The 21,375-nt window shown below is 42.8% G+C and overlaps 1 long non-coding RNA gene across 4 annotated transcripts in view; it reads left to right on the plus strand.

Moving 5' to 3' along the window:
* The window catches only part of LOC138835911 (uncharacterized), a 33,436-nt gene extending 12,061 nt beyond the window's left edge, over positions 1-21,375 (plus strand). For 3 of the 4 annotated variants that reach the window (XR_011374793.1, XR_011374791.1, XR_011374792.1), the window contains 2 exons: positions 8,937-9,153; positions 10,240-12,204. This is a non-coding gene — a long non-coding RNA (uncharacterized lncRNA). Of the gene's footprint in view, positions 1-8,936; positions 9,154-10,239; positions 12,205-19,324 lie in introns of those variants that run through there. The other variant, XR_011374794.1, reaches the window with a different exon arrangement.

A 21,375-nucleotide genomic window follows, 5' to 3' on the forward strand; every position in this document is an offset into this window, starting at 1 on the left:
AAAAAAATTCTATTTCAACCCCTGGGTTCAACACCCACACCTGATACATACTCACAAATTCCTAAGGGACTTTTCTGCCTGGGTTGCCTTGGAACCCAGATCTTCAAGTTCTGTCTTTTGTGTAGCTTGAGCTCCAGGTATAAACCAGCAATTCTCTTGGCTTTTGTGCTCATCTTCCACTCTGATTTTTATTTGTGTATTTGTATTTAATTGATTAATTAGTAGTAGTCCTACCTGGGCCTGGTCACTGTTATTTTGCTTTTTCATTCAAGGCTGTTGCTTTACCACTTGATCCACAGCTCTACTTCTGGCATTTTTGCTGGTTAGTTGGAGATCAGAGCCTCATGGAATTTCCTGCCCAGGTGGGCTTTTAACCACCATCCTGAGATTTCATGCTCCTAACTGGCATTACATGTCAGCCACCAAAAAGTGCCTGGCTCACTCAATTTTAATATTTTTTTTTTGGTTGGTCATGGGGCTTGAACTCTGGGCCTGGGCGCTATCCCTCAGCTCTTCAGCTCAAGGCTAGTGCTGTACCACTTGAGCCACAGCGCCACTTCCGGCTTTTTTCTTTTTTGCTATATGGTGCTGAGGAATCAAACCCAGGGCCTCATGCATGCAAGGCAAGAGCTCTACCACTGAGCCACCATCCCAGCCCTCAATTTTAATATTCTTAATAGGCTCTTACAGTCTTTTTATTCACATGATGATGATGATGATGATGATGATGATGATGATGATGTGCTGGTCATAGGTTTGAAATCAGGGCATGGGTGCTGTCCATGATCTTCCAGTTGAGCCTCAGCTCAAGTCCTGGACTTTATTCCTTTTTGCTTCTTTCTTGGTGGTTAATTTGAGAGAATTGTCTCATAAAAAACCTTGGCACTACTCAGGAGGTTGAAATCTGAGGATTGTGGTTTCAAGCCAGTCCTGACAAGAAAATCCAAAACACCCTTTTCTTTTTCTTTTTGTTGTTGTTGTTGTAATGACAAAGGTGAGGTGCAGTGGAGTTGCAGTTTCATTAACAGGTAAAAAGGATGTTTGTTTTGGAGCAATAGCCTCCCAAAGTACACTGCCTCCTGACTAGGGATGGTCCACTGATGGTTAGAATGACTTGTCTTCCTTCTATGACCCTATTACCCTGGTAACCGATTGTTTACAAAGATGTGATCCTGACACCTTAGCAACATGAGAAGGGACAATATCATTCCTAGGTTGGGATGAAAACCAAGTGGATCCCCCCATTTGGTGTGCTGTCTCGCTCTGGGGGGCCAGGATGATAGTGCACCCTTCTGTGAAGAAGGAAAATGACTTGAACAATTCTGTACTCTTTGTTCATTTCTGACAGATGAGGGCTGTAGATATATTCATGGACTTATCTAGGGACAAGCAGGGAATTTTCTAGGATCTCCATTGTGTCTAGGAAGGAAGGGCCTCAGGTTTTGCTGCAGAGAGATGCATCCTACAGTGCGGTTGCAGCAGCCCTGGCTTGCTCCAATGCCAGTGATTTCCCAGATCAGCAATATACCTGGACCCAGGAAATGTCACCTTATGCAGATGAAATAACTCTCAGGACATCTGTCCTGATGACCACGGAAGCCTATGCCAGTGCAAGCGACGGTGACACAATGCTGCTCATGTGGCTAGGAGTATGGAAGTGGCACTGGTGTGGATTAGAGGTGTTGGGTAGCACACGTGGTGGATGCTTTCTGCTCTGCCCACCACATGACTAAAGGCAATGCTGGATTCTGTCTAATTTAACTGGGGTCTGGGGGACTGTGGATTTTCTGGGATGCCAAAGCTCCCAGGGGGACATAGGTTGAGCTGGACTAGGTGAAAGGGAGTGAAGGAAACCTCCAGAAAAAAGGAAGTCTTGATTCTCTTTAAAAGTTCCTTTAACGCTTAAATTTTAATCAAAATGGGAACTAAATGGAAAAAGTGATTCTAGATCTCAGTTTCCTGAATAGCTAGCATTACAGGTGTGACACTAGTACCCAGCTCACTCTTTTGTATCTATTGAGTTTATTAGGTTCTAGACACTGTAGCAAGGAAAAAAAGAAAAGCTTTGTTTTGAAGGTCTATGCCTTTGTGTGTGGGGTTGGGGGAGGGTAGGGAATGTATACACATAAATATGTTTAAATATATGATGGAAAAAATATATTGAGTGATGTGCTAGGGAGGAATGTTAGCAATTTGCAGTGATGTATGAGTTCAGAAAAGCCTCATGTGGTAAATGACTTAGAAGAGATCAAGGCAACTCATCCAGGCCCCAGAATCAGGTAGAGTCCTGAGCTCGAAGTATGAGCACCTACACCGGGTCCCCTCCCATTTCTGGAGTTCCCTCCATACAACTGGCCCCTCCCTCTCTCTGCCCAGACCCACCTGGACTCCCATCTACCTCACTTCCTTTTCCCTCAGATCCTCCTGCTACCAGGATAGTGATGGAGGTCATGTGCTCCCTCTTGGGGGAAATATGGCTTCTCTAATAAACCTTGTAATAATCTTTCTCCTTTGCCTTCCTGCTTCTGCATGGTCCCCTTGCATGGATTTTTGTCTAATCCTCTTACATTGGTCACCCCTGTGGGTATAGGCTCCCCAGTGGGTTTGATCCTCCCTCCACTTCGGAAGGAGGTTCAACCAGCTTCCCTGGGACCTTTCCTGAGATCCTATACGCCAGTCACCAGAGGACCACCAAGGTAACTTTCTCCTGACTGAGCGCTCTACCAGCCCATCCAACACTGCTAATTAAGTCCCACTCCAGGCTAAGTGACCAGTTTATCTGAGGTCTGGGTTTCTGATTCTGATATCTCAGTGTAAGGCCACCTGGGCCTCTGTGACTTACTGAGCCCCCCTTCCCCTCATCAGAGCCAAACCTTGGCCAAGTGCCAGGGGCCTACCTTGGCCCAATGACCCATCCTCCATGGCCCAAGGAATACAAATGGACAAACATGAAGACATTCTCCACTGGCAGGGCCACCACCCCCTTTAGGAGCCAACCTGTACTGTGGAGAACACTCTAATATAGGCCCATGGCATCAGGTCCCTTACCATGGGAAGGACACTAAATTTCTTTACATTAAGGCCACCTGGGCCTTGGAGGGCTGCTGAGCCCCTGCAATCAAATTTTGCCCCAAATTTAAAACTCCACTTCTGTGAGTGCTTGGGCAGATAGCTCTGGCTCTCTCTCTCTCCCTCTCTCCCTCTCTTCCTCTCTCCCTCTCCCTCTTCCTCTTTCCCTCTCCCTCTTTCCCTCTCCCTTGTAACTGAAGGTAAAAGTATGGATGAGTTTAAGTTTAAACTCCTCCTCTGTGTTCTGCCTTTGCAGTTTCCCCTCCCCTGCAGTCTCCCCTGTGAGGCGCTCCCCTCTTTTGTGGCCTCCCCCACAAGGCACCCTCACTTCTGCGGCCTCCCAGTGAGGTACACCCCTTTTTGCAGCCTTTTCTGTGAGGCCCCCTCCCCTGAAGGACTTCATCTGTGAGGTCCTCACTGCTCTGCGGGACCCCTCCTCTGCCTTTGTAGTGGGGGTGGAAGCTGAAGCTCCAGTTTTGCCAGAAACAATGCATAAAGCATAAAGTGACTCCATTTAGGGTATCATCTCTTACTCTTTTCCATGGTTTTCCATGGTCAGGACTGACTTTGTCCTGGCCATTGTCTCAACATCCATTGCTGGGATAGCTTGTCCTGGTTGGCATTTACAGTTTGGACTCAAGGCCTGGGCACTGTCCCTGAGTCCTTCTGTTCCAGGCTAATGCTCTACTACTTAGAGTCACAATGCCACTTTCAGCCTTTGGCTGGATAGTCCTGGTTCTGTGCTGATTAGTAGGGAGATGGAGTTTTAGAAGGATTTTTTTTTTTGTGCCCAGGATGGCTTTGAACTTTCTTACAAAAGCTCTTTTTATTTCCAGTTAAAGCAACAAGGAGATCAATGAGATGGAGCTTACCTATAACTTGTTCACAATTGACTAACAATTACTTGTCAGAGATTTTTAAAAGAAAGCCCAGTAGATGCTTTTAACCTGAGACTGATTGGCACTCTAAGTACGGCCCACTGCCTCTGGGTAGCCTGTTTAAAGTGGCTTATAGACAACATTTAACCTATAACAAATGTACAGGCCTTTTCTTGGGCTACAGCAACATAGCCTGTTTAACACCCTGGTTTATAAAAGCATTTTCTGTCTGGCAGAGGAATGCCTACCTATGTAGGCCTTTAGACAGATCTCAATAGGAACATAATCTCAGCTCTACAAGCTTTTCAACAGATGAATTTAACCAGCTCAAAAGTTACTGCCAATTAGGACTTTGAGCAGATACAGGGGTTTGGAGATTTACATTCTACAATCTTAGCTTTTACTACCCACTATCACAGATCTCTGGAAAGTTTTGCCCAGTTAGACCAACATGGGTGATAGGCATGTTTACAAACTTATCTTTCCATGACCTTCTGGCTTGATCAATTTTTTGGAGGACCAAGCTCAAGTAACTCAGGACCTGATACCACTTTTGTCATCCAAACATTTGTTTGCAATTGCCTCTGGATATTTTAACAATATCAGGGTCCCTGGAGTGCCTTTCTTATGTTGGGATAAATACATCTTTGGCATTTTCCTTGGTCAGTCGCTGGACTTGAACTCAGGGTTTGAGTGCTGTCCCTCAGCTCTCCAGCTCAGGACTAGCACTTGGCCACTTTAAACTCCAAAACAACTCAGCTTTGAGCACTCTGTTGGCAGATTAGAGATGACAATCTCACAGGGACTTTAGTCTGCCTGTGCCTGGACTGGCTTCGAACTGCAGATCAGTGAGTTTTTTTGTTTTTTTTTTTTACAGTCACTTTTACTCCAACTAAAAGCAACAAAGATGGTCATTGGAAGTAGTTTTATAAGCATGGTTTTACTTATTAAATTACATTTGACAAACTTGTCCTATCTTTTACTGTGGGCCTTCCGGCAACTGTTACAAAAAATTTTAGGGGCAAACTAGAATAATCCTATTTTTTTTTTTTTTTACTTTGAAATAAACCTTTAGGAAAATTTTATCTTTTAAACTTGTCTGGGAGGCCAGCCACTCTCCACAACTTCTCAAATTTTTACAAGGGGGATGTCATTTTAAATCCATTTTGTAAAGTTATTTTAATTTGCATTTAAATGCATCATTGAAACACTGGGCTGTATATTCTTTGCCTGTAGGCTGTCCTGTGGGCAGTGAATAGAAAGAGTGGCCATTTTTTTTTCTGCAGTCTGAGTTACCTTTAGGAATTTACCTCCAATTGTAAAATAGTATAGAAATCAATTTCTATCCTTTGCTCATACACCCCGTATGGTCTAACTTCTGGTGATGAACATTTACAGAACCAAATATCTAATGTGGCTTGTGTTTTACCCTTAATTAACAGGCTTTTGGTCATGTGAGATGCAAGGCCAGAGTCTGAGAGAGACTGTGGCATCTCCCAGCATGTATAGACTGTTGCACCTCCTGTTGGTAACCTGCAATATTTCTACATATACTGGTTAGAGACCTGGTTTACACTGGCTTTTGCAGGCTGGTGCCACTGGTTTAGGCAGCTGTGCCTGAGCATAGTTACTCTGGTCCCTTGATCTTAATTGAAGTTGATCAGCACACAGGGGAGAAAACAGAGAATGAAACCCTTAGCTTTAGTTTACTAGCCATGGTCAGTGTACAATAGTTAACTCTTAGCATAGATGGACATAGGAATGACATAATTCACAGCCAACTTAGTTACCAATTTCATTTACTTTGTAAAGGACATTGTCTTTTTTAAGTCCTTTTCCAAGGTCTTTTAAAACTGCCTGTTTTTTCTTTGGCTTAGTCAGGTCACAAAGTTTTAAAGCAATTTAGATTAATTCACAGCTTCCATTGACAAAGATTTTTAGTAGGCAGAGTAACCTTGAAACCATAATCACTTACATATAGTCGAATAAGACACAGACAGACATGTTTGTGCACAGATTATAGAGCGTGCTTAGATTTTAAAATAGACTTTTAAAGTTTTGAAATTTTAGTGGAACTACTTTTCTAATTATGATGGAACCATGTGGTCAGTTTAAAATACAAAACTTTGCCAACAAGAAACCTAGTGAACAGGAGGCAATAGGAACATACACTTGGCCTAGCATAATGGCACCACAGGACAGGGGAGGGGGAAAGGGTAGTACCAAGCTGAAGTACCAAGAGGCCAATTTGGCACATCCACCACTTGCTCAATGCTAGAGAGAAGATTAATACACTTTTGGTAATATCCAAACTTGTTGGCCTTTATTTCGGGGAGTTTAGACTTAAACTCACCCATTTTCTATCTAATGAGTAGAAACAAGCAATTACTGGTTACATTCTTCCAGGGCTTAACCAAAGCGTTTAGCATATGAAATACTTGTGAAAGAGGTTACAAGCAGGTAATTTTGGCAAGAGGCAGAGTTTAAGGGGAGGGGGAGAGAGAGAGAGAGAGCTACTTGCTCAAGCACTCTCAGAAGTGGAGTTTTAAATGTGGGGCCAAATTTAACTGATGGGGACTCAACAGCCCTCCAAGTCCAGGTGGCCTTAATGTAAAGAAATTTAGTGTCCTTCCCATGGTAAGTGATCTGAAGCCATGTGCCTAGAGTAGAGTGTCCTCTGCAGTGCAGGTTGGCTCCTAAATAGGTGGTGGCCCCACCAGTGGAGACTGTCCTTATGTTGGTCCAAGGTGGGTCCTTGGGCCATGGTAGGCCCCTAGTGGCTAATTCCAGCACTTGGCCAAGTTTTTGGTCAGATGGTGAGGGTGGGGCTCAGTTAGCCCAGAAAGGCTCAGGTGGCCTTACCACTGATATTGGAATCAGAAACCCCGACCTCGGACAAACTTGTCACTTACCCTGGAGTGGGAATTAATTAGTGGGGCTGGATGGGCTGGTAGAGCACTCAGTCAGGAGAAAGTTACCTTGATGGTCCTCTGGTGACTGGAGTGAAGGATCTCAGAATAGGTCCCAGGGCAGCTGTTTGAACTCCCTTCTGAAGTGCAGGGGGAGCAAATGCACTGGGGAACCTATCCCAGTATGGAGCCACCAGTGAAAGAGGATCAGACACATCCATCCTATGGGACCATGCAGAGGCAGGCAGGCAAAGGAGAAAGATTATTACAAGGTTTATTAGAGGAGCCATATTTCCCCCAAGAGGGAGCACATGACCTCCATCATCATCCTGGTAGCAAAAGTATCTGAGAGAAAAGGAAGTGAGGTAGATGGGAGTTCAGGTGGGTCTGGGTGGAGAGAGGGAGAGGCCAGTTGTATGGAGGGAACTCCAGAAATGAGAGGGGGCCCAGATGAGGGTGGAGCTGAGGACCAAAGGTGAGCGATCTACAAACTGCAGTTCAAAGCCAGTCCAGGCAGAGAAAGATTATCATCTCTAACTAGCCAGCAGAGTGCCAAAAAAGCGGGCAGAGTTGCTTTGGAGTCCGAAGTGGCAAAGTGCAATCCTTGCACTGGAGAGCTGAAAAACAGCACTCAGGCACTAAGTTCAAGTCCAGTGACCAAGGGAAATGTCAAGGTTGCGTTTACCCTAACATAGAAAGAGGCACTCCTGGGACTTTGGCAATAATGTTTGGCTCTTCTAAAATTGATCAGAGCTTGAGGTCATGGCAAGCTACTTTATAAGCATGCATAACTGGGCAAGAACTTGTCAACCATTTGTAATAGTTGGCTGTAAAAGGCTGAGGTTGTGAAATGTGGGGAATAGCTTAAATCCAAACTGCTCTGTATGTGCTTAAAACCCTAATTGGCAGAAAATTCTGGGCTGACACTAACCAAATAAATTTGTTTAAGAATAAAATATGAAATTGTTAGGACCAGATCAAAAGTAAACAGATAGGGTATTAATTAGAACAATGAAGGAGAAAATTCAAATTTAACTGAGACAAATAAGTCCCAGGTAAGCAGAGAAACATTGGTATAAACACCAAAATAAAACAAAATTGTGGTCTGATAATTACTAAAAAGATCATTTATATCAGGATTTAGACCAAATGTTAAATTTTCAAAGATAAGGGCTTAAGTAGAGAGTTACGCACCAGGAGCTACACTAAACATCTGTATTCCAAAGGATGGCCTGCCTGTTCCACCTAGGCTATTTGAGGAGCTAAACAATGCTTTCGCCCATTTGGGGAGGTAATGTTTTCCTAGGATTTCAAGGTAAGACTTGTCCCACCTCCAGGCCTTGAAGCTGGGTGCAATGCCCCCATCTCCAGCCTAGATACCAGGATGTCTACAGGCAGTTGTGTGGACTCAACCACCCTATTTGCCTTGATGCAATTTGTAATCACTAACTGTTAGTTCTGCTTTTATAAATTGTTTGTCAATTACAAAACTGCCACTGAACACCTACAAGTGGAACTTCTTATGGATCTTACCTTTAAACATCCTAGACTATTTAAATCTTTTACAAACCAAAGTACTAAACAGGCTATGCTGCTAAAGCCCCCCCCCAAAAGGGTCCATACAGTTATGAAAAGTTAAAAAATTATGCCTAAACTCTAGTTTGGAATAAAATGTAATTAGTAAAAAGTTGTCACCTTGACAAACTACCCCACACCATATTCTAAAAGCCAGTGTACAATCAGAAAAATATTAGGGGAGTTTACTAAAGTTAGTCCCTAGGTAAAACTTCTTTAATCAACCTGTGTAGACTAATGCCAACTGTTTACACACCCATAAAACATTTAAGCTTCAATTATTAAAAAAACAAAAAAGGGGAATCCCCAAGGGAAACTTTTGCCTTAACCTTATTTACTCTAAATGTTTAAAATTTCACTCAAAGTGATCCTTTCACTAAAGCTGAAAAGCATTTTATCCCTCTAGCACCACCTCACTATCTATTCCCATATGGTTTAAACAATTTAATCAATGAAGACTAAGACTAATGCCCCATAAGGGAAAACAGTGTTTCTATCATTCCAGATGGATCCACTGGCAACATCTGGGTCCCTTTTTGACTCATTCGACCTCCAGAGAAGCAAAAACAACACAACACAATCCTGAGGAAGATCTAGTACGCAGCTTTGCAGACCTAAGCTTGAAGTCCCGAGGAAGCCATCATCCTTATCTTAAGAAAACCAGCTTGACCCCACCAACATGGGGTCAGAATAAGTGTTGACACAAGACCGAAGCCACCCTGGTCAGTACAAAAACCCCTAGAATACCTGAATATCTGTTTTGGCCATGATTGCACTGCTTGTGAATACTTCTGCAGTGAGTAGTGAACATGCATATTGGGCCTATGTCCCTCACCGACCATTGTTAAAATTAGTGGATTAGCTAGACCAAGGTCCGGTGGTGTATACAAATGACAGCACGTATTTTCCTCCACCATGGGATCATGCAGACCCTACTCATCCAGGTGAGGAAGGAATACCTCATATTATTTCCTTAGGATTTGAGTCTTTACCACTGTGTTTAGGGACATCACCTTGCTTACCAACCAGAAGACAGGTATGGGCATACATCTTGCCTGATGATAAAATCAACAATCATATGGGGCTATTCAGCACAATTTCCTTAAATTTTATTGGTAAGGATCATTCTTATACAAATAAGACTGGGCGACCACCTAACCTAGTATGCCAGGACATTAATTATTGAATTTTGTTTATGTTTCTATTCAGTGGTCTCAGTGTCAAAACCCTAGAGGAAAGATTATACAGCATAATGATAACATCTCATTTATAGATTGAGGTCCTCATGGATGTTTCATTGCCAATTATTCTGAAAAGCATGTTGGTGATTGGTATACTAATAATTCTTCTGATGGTGACGTCTATACAATGGAGTTATAAATCATGTAGAACCCATTGGCTTGCTCACCTGACATGATGGAGGCCTTGTGCCTCGTAGGCCACATATGAATTTCAGGGGACACTTAGGGCCTGAGCAGTGGCATTTATAAAACTTGCCACCCAATTTTATACAACCCAGAATTGGATTGGTCACTTTACTAGGGCCCATGAGGCAAATTATACATTTTACAGGAACCATTCTTCTACTGTACAGGGTTGTATTAAACTTTCCTATGTACTAGCCCACAGGGACAGTGTCAATCAATGAGAACCCACGCAGCCTGGACTCTTTACATGCTTAAATCATACTATTTCTTTTAATATGCCTTCTCAGTCTCTCCTGATATTAAGATTTCGCTTAGGGGTCTGGGTGCCTGTTAACCTCACCCGACCTTGGCAGGAGAGCCCCACTGTTGGTTTGTTGACAGGAGTCTTCCAGCAACTGCTGAAGAGAACTAGGAGATTCCTGAGTCTGAGTGTAGCTGTGATCCTTGAAATGACTGCTATCATCATGACTGCTGCAACTGCCGGAGTGGCCCTGCATTCCTCCATCCAAACCAAGGACTTTGTAGAGAAGTGGCTGGACTGTCACCAGCTATGGACTCATCAGCACAATATTAAACAGGACATTGATTCCCGTCTGAACACCCTGCAACACACGGTGCAGTGGATGGGAGACCAGATAATTGATCTGCAGAAACAGCTAACCTTCAAGTGTGATTAGAGCTCAATAAACTGTGCATCACTCCTACTTGATTCAACACTTCTAACATTACTTGGCAGGGACTTCACTACCACCTGCCGGTCTTGCAAGGAAATTTGACTTGGGACATCCACTAGTTACAGCAGGAAGTCATTGAGACTTTCTTGGCACAACTCCCTGGGGTGGGATATGAAGGTCTGGCTGAGGAATTGCATCTGTGCTAAACCAATTGGACCCTCATACCTGGTGGCACAGTTTTACCCATAGTGTTTCTACAGGATTGATTGCATTATGTCTTGTCAAGATATTGCTGTCTACATTCCAAAATAGTTTCTGCAAATCCCTTCTGCAAAGGATCTCTTGCTTACGGTTGTACTTAAACAAACAAAAAAGGGGGGAGATGTCAGAGGCATCAACCGGCATAACCCCATCTGTTGCTGTTTCCACAGCGGGATCTGGGAACACGATGTGTGGTATAGGCAAGAAGGGACTACACCATGTGGGTATAGACAAAATTTATTGGAACATCACATGCTTATATACAGCACACAAGCAGGAGAAGTAAATCTTCAGTCAGGGGCAGAGAGTTAAACAGTTTTATGGGAGCACAGACAATGAGAGTTTAAACAGAAAAAGCTAATCCTTGTCAACAAATGTGGAGCAGTTCCACTAATCAAGGTTGTAAAAGTAGGTAAAGCACAGGTGATTACACATGGGGGGGGGTCTCCACGCATTGTTCTACGTGGTTAAGTAGATGAAGCAGGAATGGTACTTTGAGCAAACCATTACCTGAGTCTTGCACCGGGGCAGAACCTTTGCCCAGCATGGAGGAAAGGGTGTCCCTTCCTCCCTGAGAAGAATTGGAAGTGGTCCTGTGGCTCAGGTGGTAGGGCACTTGCTTTCAGCTGAAGAGCTGAGGGACAGCGTCCAGGCCCAGAGTTCAAGCCCCACAACCAACACAAATAAATAAATTGGAAGGAAGGGATGCATGCCTGTATGCACCCTCAGGGCACAAAGGTGCTCAGATGGGGTTTTGCAGGCCTATGCCTCCAACACCCATATGAACCCCTCTCCTTCTGCTCCCACTCCAACTCCCAGATCTTAGGCAGATTGGGTGGAAGGGGGCTGTGTCAGTCCTGGAGTTTTTCTCCGCCTCTGGCTGTGCCTGAGCAGCTGCAGGAGCCCTGGCCCATGCTGCACGAGGCAGCAACAACTGCTGCAGTCGCTGCTGCAAGTTTGGCCATTTGGCTCCACTCCTGCCTGGTTGCCCTGACACTGGAGGAGTCTCGCTGGCTCCTTTGCTGTTTCACACTGCACCTCCAGCCTAGGGATGAGCCCAGGAAGCTCGGCGCTGGAGCCTTTGAGGCCTGAGGTCAGCCGCTGGAGGGATTTGGAGGGGCTGCCCAGTCTGCAGGGTCTGGCCTGAGGAGCCTGTGCCCCAGCCATGGCTGCTTGCTGCTTCTCACTGCCGCTCAGAAGAAGCGGCGGCGGCGCTGGCCTGTAGCTGGCTTGCTTGCTCCCTCCGAGGCTCTTATAGTTGTGTTACTGGCAGAACAATATCCCAACTGCTCTAGTACTATTTTATTGTATTTTAAAAATAAAAGACTTCATGGGCCCCATAAGTGCTTTATAAAATATGACTGGCAGCCGCTATTTAAATAAATGTGAGAATTCAGGAGTTTTTCTTTTATCTTCCTAAGTGATTTTTTTTTGTCTGTCTTGGGACTTGAACTCTGGGCCTGGGTACTGCTGTCCCTTAGCTCTTCAGCTAAAGGCTAGCACTCTACCACTTGAGCCACAGGACCACTTAGGTTTTCTGGTGGTTTATTGGAGATAAGAGTCTCATGGTCTTTTCTGCACTGGTTGGCTTTGAATCTCGATCCTCAGATCTCAGGTTCCTGAGTGGCTAGGATTACAGGCAGGAGCCACTTGTGCCCAGCTCTAAGTGATCATTTTAAAGGCTAAGCATAATAGATCACTCCTGTAGTACCATCTACTTGGGAGGCATAGATTGAGAGGACTGCAATCCAAGACCAACCCAGGCAAAAATTGAGATCTGATCACAATCATCAAGGTGGGCTGATTCCAATAATCTCAGCTAGATGGGAGGCTGGTCCTGGGATGGGAAGAAAACAGGATGCCCTAACTTAAAAACTAAAGTACAAAAAGGCCGTGGTGTGGATTAAGAGTTAAACACCTGCCTAAGCATGAAATCCTTTGTATAAACCCTAGTACTGAGAAAAGGAGGGAGGGAGGAAAGCAGGAAGGGATATAGGGGAGGGAGAGAGATGTTATTTCATTAATTTTACATTTTTCCTAACACCATTCATTTTGAGTTTCTTTTTTTTTATTCGAAAGTTTTTTATTTGCTTTCAAGCGATTGTTTATGACACATTCATAAGCATTTTGAGTTTCTTTTGCTCAAGACTAGCACTCTGCCACTCAAGCCTCAGTACCACTTCCAGCCTTTTCTCTTTATGTGGTACTGAGGAACCAAACCCAGGACTTCAGGTATGTGCTAGGCCAGCACTCTATTACTAAGCCACATTCCCAGTCCTTCTTTTATTTTGTAAGATGAGGTTTGGTTTTGTGTTCTTCTCTTGGCATGGAACTTAGGCTAGTCTCAACCTAACTTCTGACTCAGCCTCCTAAATTCAGAGATTGCAAACATAGACCACCATACTCAGCTCAGGATTCCTTTGAGAGAATCATCTTTTCAGAGACAGAGTTATTCTGTCTTCCTTGGATTGGATGGCCTTTTGCTTTTGGCATTGTGTTAATCCCATTTCTTGTCCTGATATATTTCTCCTTCTAGATCAATAGAAAATTTTCAGCTTCCCAACTTGAAGCCTATTTGTGTCATCGAATAATATCACAAAACTTGTGAATATCATTACCTGGCATCATGGGCATGCCAGCCAGCTAAAACTCAGCTATCAGATGGGCTTGGGCTTCAACAATGCAGGCATTTCTCTGCATAATCTGAAAACTGTCATAGATAATGTTGGTTTATTCCATCCTGTTTTCAGCTGCTTGCCATTCTGAGCTTTGTATGTTTTTGCTTTCTTTTATTTATTTATTTATTTTTTGAGTCATAGGCCTTGATCTCTGGGCTTGGCTTGGGTGATGTCCCTGAGCTTTTCAACTCAAGGCTAGCACTCTATGACTTGAGCCACAGAGCCACTTCTGGTTTTCTGGTGGTTTATAGGAGATAGGCATCTCACGGACTTTCCTCCCTGGGCTGGCTTTGAACCACGATCCTCAGATCTCAGACTTCTAAGTAGCTAGGATTACAGGTGTGAGCCACCTGTACCCGGCCCTGACTGAATCTTGAAAAGAGAAGACAGGAATAGGTCAAGAGACACACAGTATCAAAATGGGGATGGGAGGGATCGAGAGTCCTGACTGAGCAGTGGATCCATATAAAGTCTGATCAGACTTACTCCAAACATGAAGGAACATCTTCAGTCTGGATGTGGGATGCCTATAAACATTGTCAGGGACATGAAAGGAGCAGGGTTGGGATGAAGGTTTTAGGGAGCACTGTGGGATGAAGTGTCATTAAAAACTCAGCTCTGGGGCTGGGAAGTTGGCTCAGTGGTAGAGCGCTTGCCTTGCATGCCTGAGGCCCTGGGTTCGATTCTTCAGCACCACATAAGCAAAATGGAAAGCCGGAAGTGGCGCTGTGGCTCAAGTGGTAGAGCACTAGCCTTGAGCTGAAGAGCTGAGGGACAGGGCACAGGCCCAGAGTTCAGGCCCGACAACCGGACCCTCCCCCCCAAAATAAAACTCTCAGTTCTGACAGCACAGATCAAGTGTATGTCGTGGGAGTCCCCTGTTGTGCTGTGGCAATGCTCTTCCTGTGTATGTCTGCCTAGAGGGGGAGGTGTTTGCTCCTCATTTGTTATTAATTCTAGAGGACAGAGGAGCCCCATGAGTCCAGTAAACAGATGCTTTCTGGCAGCTTCTCACAGTGTTTCCTCCAGGCAGCACCAGCCTCTTTACTTGCTCTGATGAGGCAGCTGCATATGGGTCTGCAGGAATTTCTTGTCAAGAAATTAGAGAGTCATTCATTCATTACTCTAGAACAAAGAGTGGCAATGCCTAACTATAGGTTGCTTTGTTATTCCAATGTGTGTGCTACTGGCACTGGCTTGTCTCTTCAGTCTGCACAGGCTCAAGACAATACTATAGTCAGCTCGGACACACCAGCTTACACCCAGTCACTACTCAGAATGTGATGCCAAAGCTACTCCTGGTAATAGATGACAAGGCTGTTTAAATCAGAATAAGATCACAGCAGAATGCACTACGATATCTTTTTGCTCCTCTGATTTAACAGCTTCTAAGCTAGTGTTTCCTGGCTTCCTATCCTTGTGGCCTAGTATGAGAGCCATCTAGGTTGTTGCAATGCATCAGCCAGGAGAAGGGTGTCTATAGTCAGAGTATGACACAAAACATAGCATCTGTGGTGAGGTTAGACTTGGTGTTGGATTATAATTAAGCTCTTGCTGCAAAGCTGGGAACCATGGAAATGGACTGCCATTGTGAAATGGACATGGGATAATTTAGGAGACAACAAGGATCTGAGTAGCTCTCACCTGTAATCCTAGCTACTCAGGATGCTGTGATCTGAGTACTGAGGTTCAGAGACAACCTAGGCACAAATATCAGATAGTTTCTTTCTTCCAATTAACTAGCAAAAACTGGAACTAGAGCTGTGGCTGAAGTACTAGCCATAAGAAAAAGAGCTAAGGGTCAGCACTGAGCACATGCTAGCATGAAAAAAATGAGAAAGACATAAGAAGGGAAATTACAAGGGAAATTACAAGAAACTTACTGTGAACAATTAGACCTCTAATTATCTTTCTTTTTATTAGCAAGTATTGGTTGTACAAGAAGGAGGTTGTGAAGTTCCCATACATGGATACAATTTATCACAGTCATACCCCCTCCATCACCTACCCAGTCTTATTTCCAGTTAACACTAAAAAGCCAGAAGCAGTGAGGTAGCTCAAGTGGAAGAGTCCCAGCCTTGAGCAAAAAACTGAAGTGACATTACCAGGTCCTGAGTTGAAGCCCTAGTACAAGGACCACCACACCCAACAAAAATAAAACATTCCATGGGAATGAATGTAGATCTTGTAACATACAACTACAGAAAATAGTAATGTCTGGCATTGAGCTCCCTTAAATTATAAATAACATGAGGAAACAAAGGTCCAAAGTCTTTTTGAATAGCATTTTATTTTCTGAGGATAACAGAATAACAAGACATTGTTATTGTCTGTTCTGTCACATGGTGTTAGATATAAGTATGGGATACTCTGCAGGAAGAACCTCTGTGCAACTTCTGAGGAAACAGAAGTTGGCTGTTCTTTTAAGGGTGAAGGAAATACTTTGTATCTTTTGATGGCTGTGAATCTATGGGAAATCATCAACCAATTAAAAAACTAGATATAGTTATAGAATTATATCATCTTATAATAAGAAAGGTCATTAAAGGCACTTTAAAACTAAACAAAGAGGGGCTGGGAAGGTGTCTGAATGGTAGAGTGCTTGCCTCACATGCATGAGGCCCTGGGTTCAATTCCTCAGAACCACATAAGCAGAAAAACAGAAAGTGGTACTGTGGCTCAAGTGGTAGAGCACTAGCCTTGAGCTGAAAAGCTGAGGGACAGCTCCCAGGCCCTTTGTTCAGACCCCATGGCCAACAAAATACATACATACATACATACTTACATAAACTAAGAATAAGAACTTTAAGAGAGTAAACTAATAGAAATGGAATATAACTTAAATAGCAATCTACAAATTTATACTGTTAAATTCATTGAGTATTTAAACAAATGGGGAAATTCAATTCTTTCCCATAATAGATTGTTAACTGAAGAATATAATTTGAGTGAGGGAATTTTGTGTAGATGCCTATTACATATCATCTAATAGAAATGCCATGTAAGCCAGAACACATAAGCCTCCCACAGGACATAGTGCTGTCTGAAAATGAACTCATGGAAAAATGGTACAAAACCTCGTTCAGAAGTCATACTAAACTTTTTCTGTGTATATGCTGATCCTGGGGTTAGAACTGAGGGCTTGGGTGCTGTCTTTGAGCTAATTTTGCTCAGGACTAGTGCTGTGCCACTTGAGTCACAGCACCACTTCCAGGAGTGTTTTAGTAGTTTTTTGGAGATGAGTCTCATGGACTTTCTTTCATGGGCTGGCTTCAAACATTGGTCCTCAGATCTCCACCTCCTGAGCAGCTAAGGCTATAGGCATGATCCAGCAGTGCTGGGCTCCAAACTGACAATTTTCTCTCAAGAAATATCACTTCACACTGAAATAGTGAATCCAAATAGCTCATAATGGAACAAGGAATAATATTTCCAGAGCAACCTATAGTGGATCTATTCGCATATACTGTGACAGATACCAAATGTTCCCAAATCAAATCTACCCTAACCATTTTTCTCTCATAGACCCTTCTTAAAGCAATTTCAGCAGGTTTTGTTAGTTTGTTTTGTGCTTATTCTAGGTCTTGAACTCGGGGCCTGAGTACCATATCTATGCTCCTTTTGCTTAATCTTAGCATGCTACCACATGAGCTACAACCCATTTCCTTTCTTTTGGTAGTTTTTTGGAGATAAGACTCACTGATTTTTCCTGCTTACAACCTTCTGAATAGATAGGATTAAAGTTGTGAGCCACTTTCCCCCACCTTCATTGTTTACTTTTTTAGGAGCACATAAAGTACTTCCACCACATTTGTCCATTTGCCCTTCCCCTCACAATGCTACCCCCACCAAAAACCTTATAATAGCTTTCTTAATCCCTTGATTAAAGTAAACTAAGCAAAGAGACAATTAAAAATGATATGCTATGTCTTAGGTTGCCTTGATCTTAGCAGAGTATCACTTCAAGTTAAAAACTGATTAACAAAAATTAAAGAAAAATACCGAGGAGACTCAAAATTAAACAAAGTAAATCCTAATCTTCAAGTTTCAGGTCTCCAAGTAAAAGGAAAGCAGAAAATGTTGTTGCGAGTTCCAGGTAACCAGTGAGGCTTGATAGTCAAATGTGATGTGTGATCCTGAAGTCTGAGGGGAGTATGAGCAGTACTAATGTATAAGTGTTTAAAATCCCTCACTTCAATGGTTATGCTAGGGTGAAGTTGAGAATATCCTTGTTCAAGGTTTTGGGTATCATCATATTTATGACTTCATGAAATCCCATAACATCATGATGCCTCTTCCTGAAAATTCATTGAGTAATCCTAGCTACTCAGAAGGCTGAGATCTGAGCATCATGGTTCAGTTATCTCCAATTAATCACCAAAAAGATGGAAGTGGAGCTGCAGCTCAAGTGGAAAATCACTAACCTTGAGGGGGAAAAAAAGCAAACAAGAACAGATTCTAAGCCCTGAGTTCAAGCCCTAGGAGTGGGGGTGGGGGGAGTTTGATTGAGAAGGAAGACAAAAGACAGTCAAAGCCAAGAGTAAAGTAGCTCCTAAGAGTTCAGAGATTACAACCTAGAATGCCTTTAACCAAGGATGCTTGTCTTAGTTGGGTTTTTCTTATTGTGATTTTTTTTTTTGGGTCCAGTCGTGGGGCCTGAACTCTGGGCCTGAGCGCTGTCCCTCAGCTCTTCAGCTCAAGGCTAGTGCTCTACCACTTGAGCCACAGCGCCACTTCCGGGTTTTTTTCTTTTTGCTTATGTGGTGCTGAGGAATCGAACCCAGGGCCTCATGCATGCAAGGCAAGTGCTCTACCACTGAGCCAACTTCCTAGCCCCTTATTGTGATTTTTTTTATAGGCAAACAGCATTGAACTGGAGAAAAAAATAGCTTTCTCAACCTAAACAAAATGTCAAAATGAAGAAAAAGCCTATCTTGCGCAAGCCTATAAGGCAGGAGTTACTTGAGGGGAATGAAGAAAGCCTAAAGAAGAGCTCAGCATCCCAGAGAATGGTGTGTCAGACCAGGAAGGCAAAGAGGAGGACCAGGAGCCAGAATCATCATGTGACCTCAATTCTGTGGATATGTGCAAAGTCATGTGTTCACTCACTAACTCTTAGGATTTTGTCATGGCTAGGACACTAAACTTGCTCCTTACTCAAATTTTCCCTTTCATCTGCTTGATCTCAAAACTTCTTAACTTGGGCGGCATTTTTTGTGCTTTTGAAAATTTTATTATTTCTCAAAAACAGCCTTTGAAGTGTTAAAAGGACATCTGGGTGAATAAAGTGGAAATATTCGAGTTTTGTTAAAAAAAAAAAAAAGAAGACCATGGGAAGAGGTGTAATAAGAATAGTCTCTTCCGTGGGAAAAGTCTTAGCAGTTTTACCTTCAGCTCCATCTGTAAGAAACCATTAACATTCTCTATTAGTAGTTATTATTTGTATAATTAAATTTGCAATTGGCACTTGATGATCCAAATATTAAGTACCATGTCCCCTGAGCAAAGTTTAGGTTGTCTGATATAAAGTTGAAGAGCCTACAAGTTTAAATTTTTCTTTAATATAATAAGTAACAGACTATTTTTCAAAATCTACTTGGTTTGGCAAACTTGAATTGCTAGGCCTGGTAATACTTTTCATTGTAGGAACAACTAGTTTTTCTACATAGCTCTTACCCTATACCCTGATGCCCTACTCTGCTTTGTTAGCCTTGTCCAATACTTTGGGATGTAGTCCTTTGGTTTATTTTTATCATTCTAAAGCTAGTCTCTATCATCATAGATATGTCAGAATTGGCATGTTGGTCTAAATATCTGGGAATAAATCTATTTCTTCCACTGTTCTCCCCACAGACATCTTTAGGTAGAAAAATGTTGTTTCCTGCTCTTTGCCTTAGCACCATCTTCCTAGAAAAAACAGCACCATGAGAGCCAAGTAGAGGAAGTGAATGCGCAGGCTGAAGGGCAAAAGAAGAAAGATGAGGCAGAGGTCTAAGTAAACCAGTCTGTGCACCCATCGAGGCCAGAGGAGCAGGAGGAATAAGGAATGCCATAGGCTGGGACACTGAGATGCTGGACTGCATGCCGCTGTGATTTCCCAGTGGATCCAGAACTTTCATTGCCAAGATCATCTCTGAAAGACACACCTTGCTCATAACCAAGCATCCCCTGATGGTCCTGTGCCCCAGACCTGTGACATTCTGGACTAGTTCTGTTCATAGTTGTGGCCAAGTGTGACACATGTACAATAAACCATCTCTTTTGCTGTTGCAAGAAAAAAAAGGAAAGAAAAATGTTGTTTCCTTATTGAAAATTCACCCATTTCAAATATTTTGTGGAAGTTTCTTTTTTGTTTATTGTTTTTTGTTTTTTGGATTTTGTTTTTTGTTTTGTCAGTCATGGGACTTTAATTCTGGGCCTAAGCACCGTCCCTCGTTCTTCAGCTCAAGGCTAGCACTCTACTACTTGAGCCACAGTGCCACTTCTGGTTTTCTGAGTAGTTTATTGAGATAAGAGTCTCAGGGACTTTCCTGCCTGGGCTGGCTTTGAACCATAATCCTCAGATCTCAACCTCTTGAGTAGCTAGGATTGCAGGCTTGAGCCACCGGTATCTGACTGGAAGATTTTTATATGTGGATTTATGGAGGGGTGTATTTGTTTTCTACTCTTCAAACCATTATTTAATGACCATTATTTTGGTATTGAGCAATTTTATTATTTCAATTTGGGGCATTGCTTTATTTTGTTTTGTTTTTGCCCATAATGGTATTTGAAATCAGGGGCTCATACTCACCTTACTTGAACCACTGCTCAAGTCCAGCTCTTTGCTTGTTGAAGATGGAGTTGCAGACTTTTCTGCCTGGCCTGGCTTTGAATCACCATTCTCCAGATCTTAGCCTCCTAATTAAATTTTATGTGTTCAATAGTGTGGAATATAAGCCAGGCATGGGAAGCTAACAACTATAATCCTAGCTACTCAGGAGACTGAGATGTGAAGTCAATCCCAAACATAAAAGTTTGTAAGTCTCTCAACTCTAACAAACTTCTCAGAAAAGGCTAGAAGTGGTGCCATGGCTCAGGTGGTAGAATGCTAGCTTTGAGCAGAAGAAGCTCAAGACAGCACCTAATCCCTGAGTTCAAGCCTCTGCCTGTTGGGGTGGGGGGCAGAAGATTGGGTTTCAAACAGTCAATTGGAAACTCTTCTTCCCAACATTTCATGACCAGTCTTCCCTCTCCTCATTCATAAAGGCCACAGTATTACAGGTTTTCTACCAGAGGCATAGAAACTGGTAATATTAAGTGCTTTTTGTTTTACATTCAATTCACTTTGGAACTTTAAAAAACTTCTATAACTTATAATAAAGATTTATACTACTGAAAATTAACTGATTTTTTGAAAAGCATAGAAAAAAAATCTTTGTCAAGGGTCCCAGTGGATACTAAGGAACATTATTGGGAAATTTTTACTTGGTTGCTTGTCTGTTGCATCATTTAAACACATGTGGAATTTGGGGTTTTTCAGCATTTTACCACCAAATCTTCAACAAACTACATTGCCTCATTGGATTTTGCTTCAAAAGTTATAAAATATTTTGACATGTTTTTGGTTTGGTCTTTTGGGGATTTTGGCTTTTGGAGTGCTAGTGGGCCAGTACGTAGGCTTGAACGGAGGTCTGGTATCTTGCTTAGATTATTTTGCTCAATGCAGTCACTGTGTCATTTAAGTCACATTTCCACTTCTGGCTTTTTGCTACTTAATTGAAATAAGAATCTTGAGGATTTGTTTCCTTGGGTTGGCATCAAACTGTGATCTTCAGATCCCACCTTCATGAGCAGCTGAAATTACAAGTATGAGCCAAACCCTGGATATATTGTACTACCTATAAAACCAAAAGATGGACAAA

The sequence above is a fragment of the Dipodomys merriami genome, unplaced genomic scaffold, assembly GCF_024711535.1.
Source record: "Dipodomys merriami isolate MVZ:Mamm:240054 unplaced genomic scaffold, mDipMer1.0.p SCAF_2402, whole genome shotgun sequence".
Classification (NCBI taxonomy): Eukaryota; Metazoa; Chordata; class Mammalia; order Rodentia; family Heteromyidae; genus Dipodomys; species Dipodomys merriami.